The sequence below is a fragment of the Loxodonta africana genome, chromosome 2, assembly GCF_030014295.1.
Source record: "Loxodonta africana isolate mLoxAfr1 chromosome 2, mLoxAfr1.hap2, whole genome shotgun sequence".
NCBI classification, from domain to species: Eukaryota; Metazoa; Chordata; class Mammalia; order Proboscidea; family Elephantidae; genus Loxodonta; species Loxodonta africana.
Window position 1 is genome coordinate 204,029,198 of NC_087343.1, and position 4,649 is coordinate 204,033,846.

The following is a 4,649-nucleotide window of genomic DNA, read 5'->3' on the forward strand; positions in this document are numbered from 1 at the left end:
AGAAGCTACCTCAGCCTGAGACTGGAAGAACTAGATGGTGCCTGGCTACCACCAGTGCCTTCCCTGACAGGGAACACAACAGAGAATTCCTGATGGAGCGGGAGAACAGTGGGATGCAGACTTCAAATTCTAGTAAAAAGACCAGACTTAATTGTCTCACTGAGACTGGAGGGACCCCAGAAGTCATGCCCCCTGGGCCCTCTGTTAGCCCAAGACTGAACAATTCCTGAAGCCAACTCTTCTAACAGAGATTGGACTAGACTATAAGACAGAAAATGATATTGATGAGAATTGGGCTTCTTGGCTCAAGTAGACACATGAGACTATGTGGCAGCTCCTGTCAGGAGATGAGATGAGAAGGCAGAAGGGGACAAGAGCTGTTGAATGGACATGGTGAGTATAGGGTGGAGAGGAGGAGTGTGCTGTCACGTTAGAAGGAAAGCAGCTAGGTTACACAGCAAGGTGTATATAAGTTTTTGTATGAGAGACCGAGTTGCTTTGTAAACTTTCACTTAAAGCACAATAAAAAAATAAAAATTATTATTCAAAACTGAGTGTCTTATACATATATCTTTCTTTATGTGTAATTATTTTTGTAGGAGAGATTCCAAGAAGTGACTTATTGGTTAAAATTATTAACATTAAAAAATTTTTGATACAAAGTAGTAATTTGCATAATGTAAAAGCAAGGAAAGATGAGCAATTTCTCATTTTTCCATTATGCTTGGGGTCTCTGCCCTGCCCCTTGATGTCTATCTGCCCTTCCACGTCTGCCCTGTGATCATGAGGGGTCTACATAACCTTCTGGGTGATTTGATCAATAGGAGACCTCAGTGGAAGATTTGGAGGCTAGGGGGAGACTGGGGGCTGGGTACTGGTTCCATCAGCCTGGTCCCTGACAGGCTGAGACTGTCAGTGGCTGAGTTCTTCCACCTCTAGCCCCAGGTCTCACCAGAGGCTGTCCTGCCCTACAGCTATGCCTACCATGTGTGCTGGAAAATGCTTCTCATCCTGCGGCCTCTCAGAATTCAGAGACTCTTCCTTTTAATACACATTTTAAACTATATCATTACTTTTGAATTTTTGGTTGAAACTTTAAAAAAGCAACTATGAGAACACAAAACAAAATCTGTGAGAGAATTCAAAGTCCTGTGATGTTTCAGAGGTGTGAGATTTCTCAATGACTGAGTAGAGAGAGACTTCATGCGGAAGTTGTCATTTAAGCTGAGCATTTGTGGAATATTAAAATCTAGACAGAACTGGAGCGAGTGAATGTGGAGCAAGGACATAGCATGAGAGAAGCTATGACAGAAAATATGAAGGTGTCCAAGCTGAAGAAGGCAGTATGAGACCTTGGTGGGAAGTAAATTGGAGGGGAGGCTGGGCTCCCATAAAGGAGGGAAGGTACTGGTTCTGATTCCTGGTGTCAGGATCCACTTGCACAAAGTGATAGAAGCATTACTCGGTGTTTGATAGGACTAATCTTCAAGGCAATTTTCTGAGCCTTTTAGATTAAGGGCATAGGATAGAGGATACCCCCTCCTTGTCTTGACAGCCAAAAACGCGTAGAAGTACATAACATGTTTTCTTTTGTTTAATTCTGAGAAGCTGACACAAGATTTTAAAGGCTGGACTAAGATTACACATTGAATTAGAAGCAAAGGTAATACTTGAATCCAAGTTTTTGGAACTTTAAGTCAAACTTTTTTTTCCAATATGATATTCTATTTCGTGACTCCTGGCCTCCTCCATCCAATCCCAACCACATTAGGCTGAGGATTCCAATGGAAATAGGAAAGTGAACAAAAAAGGTATGAGCTCTCCACTCCTTGTATTCCTCTCTCTGCCTGGAACGTGGTTTTTTATTGTATCTCTTCAGGCCTTTACAAACATTCAGAATAACCATCTGATTCTTGTTTGATTTCTTATGTTATTCTGACTGCAGTTAGGTGCAATATATTTTATTCATACTTCTCTGTGTCTTAGTTTTACACGTATTTTGCTCTGCACATCAATAGAGGATATAGCAACACTAAGCATTAATCTAGGACATAGCCACACTGAGGTAGGCTAGGTCTGGTCATTGTGCTCCTGACCTTTCCATGGCTGAGAACTTAATTCTCTTCCTTTAAAGACAGAGGTGTTGACTCAAGCATTTCAACTGGGAAATTAAAATTGAAATATTCAGGGAAGGCAGTTCCTGAGCTAAGCCGCAAATTTATAGAGTGGGAAATTTTACTAGTTTTCTAAGTAAAGGGAGATGCAGACCTGGAGGGACCCCTAGGCTGGGGTGTAGGGCTGTGGCTTGTGTGTTTTATGATTCAACTGCTCCATCCAGCCCTTGAACTTCATTCTACGGTGTGTACAAAATGTCTAACGTATTAAGAGCTGTTTTGGGAGATAAATAGTATCTGCAAAGGGAAAACAAATAATGACTTAATTCTTTTTCCAACGAAGAACTTACTATTTACAGCATTTACGGTTTCTCATCTGTGACTTTGAGGAAGAAGATTATATTTTCATTTGCCGAATTAATCCCCATTTCCATCATGAAAGGGACCAGCCAGCACACTGTTGCTCTCCTTGCCTGCCCCCTGCAGCCCTGAGCTGCTCTTCCCCAGCACCGGGGCTCCCCCTCTGCTCCTGATGCATAGTGCTGCTGTTTATTGAGCTCAATCATGTGAGGAAGAGTCGAGTACAATCAAGATGTGTTAGTGAGGGTAAGGGTGTTAATAGAGAGATATGATGGGTAGATGATATTTGAGGAGATTTCAAAGGACCTCCAATTTTTCAGAGAATTTCAATTATGATATTAGTACTATTAATGATATTAATAAGAGATTAGCATCAGCTACTACTACTATTACTGAGTGCCACTGTACTAAAAGTGGAATGGGAGCTTTAGTGAATTGTTTAACACTCACATTGTGTTACAGACTTAATGTGCATTGTTTCATTTAGTCTTTATAACTTCCCATGAGGTGAGTCCTATAAAATTCTCAGTTTCGGGGGAAGTAAATAAGACTTAAAGAGTTTAAATGCCTTGCCTTTATACAGCTCACAAGGGATGCACCCTCCCAGGTGTATTTGATACCTGACCCTACTTCTAACCAATTTTTGGTGCGGCTTCACTGGTATTTGACGTCATGATCCCATATCGGTTCAATCTCACTTTGTAAAAATAGCTAAAAGCACATGCCCTACTGGACAAAGGTTAGGACAGTAACATATACAGGGAACATTTGAAAACAATGACCCTTATTTTCTTCCCCAGGTGAAAACTGGAAGCTGGACCATGCGCTCAGTAAATCAAACTTCAAGCACTGATTTCATCCTGGTGGGGCTCTTTGGTTCATCAAAGCATGCAGTCCTCCTCTACAGTCTGTCCTTCATCTTGTTCTTGATGGCCCTAACTGGAAACGCCCTTCTCATCCTCCTAATCCACAGGGAGTCCTGCCTTCACACCCCCATGTATTTCTTCATTAGCCAACTCTCTCTCATGGACCTCATGTACATATGTTTGATCATCCCCAAGATGCTCATGGACCAGGTCATGGGAGATAATACAATTTCCCCCTTAGGTTGTGGGGTCCAGGTGTTCTTCTATCTGACCCTCGCTGGAGCTGAGTTTTTCCTCCTGGCTGCCATGGCCTATGACCGATATGCTGCCATTTGCAGACCTCTCCATTACCTACTGCTCATGAACCAGAGAGTCTGCCGGCTCCTTGTGTCTGGATGCTGGTTCCTGGGAACAGTTGACGGTTTGTTGCTTACCCTATTACCATGAGTTTCCCCTTTTGTCACTCTAGGAAAATCATGAACTTCTTCTGTGAAGCCCCAGCTCTGCTGAAGCTCTCCTGCTCTGACATTTTCCTATACAAGACTCTCATGTATTCATGCTGTGTCCTTATGCTCCTCGTCCCTGTCTCCATCATCTCCACCTCATATGGGTTCATCCTGCACCTTATCCACAGGATGAATTCAGTTGAGGGCTGCAGGAAGGCCCTCGCCACCTGCTCCTCTCACATGGTGGTAGTACTGCTCTTTTTTGGTGCCTCCATCTACACCTACATGCTCCCCACACCCTACCACACAGGTGAGCAGGATATGATGGTATCTGCTTTTTACACCATCATCACCCCTGTGCTGAACCCCCTTGCTTACAGCCTCCGGAACAAAGAAGTCATAGAGGCTCTGAGAAGCATGATGTTATCAGGGATGAGACTGAGAAAAGTGGGAAATGTGAAAACCTAAGAAAGACCATCTTCCTGTTTTTCTTCCTTCTTCCTCCCCTCCCTATCTCTCATCTCATTCTTTTCTCTACTTCCTGGACCCCAACACAAAGTCCTCCCAGATCTTCTCTCCCTGTCATGTATGTGGTATTTCTCCTCCATGCTGCTTACTCATCCTGATTTATCTCTTATATTTAAGATTCTCAGAGTTCTGTTGTCTCTGGTGCAATAGTTGACATAAGACCATATAGGGTGTCCTGTATCTTATCCCCCATCCCAACTTCATTGACCATTTTAATATGAGATTTGGGGAGTCAAATATTTTAACCCTGAAAGTGGATCACTGTGAAGATTTCATATAGTAGCAGAAACCTGGAGGGGAGTTGACTGTCTCTTTGCTTTACAGTAGTCTTCAAA

At 42.8% G+C, this 4,649-nt stretch overlaps 1 pseudogene; it reads left to right on the plus strand.

The window, feature by feature from the left end:
• Positions 1–3,162: 3,162 nt before the first annotated feature.
• On the plus strand, positions 3,163–4,274 carry LOC100659876 (olfactory receptor 2T3-like; annotated as a pseudogene).
• Positions 4,275–4,649: the final 375 nt, after the last annotated feature.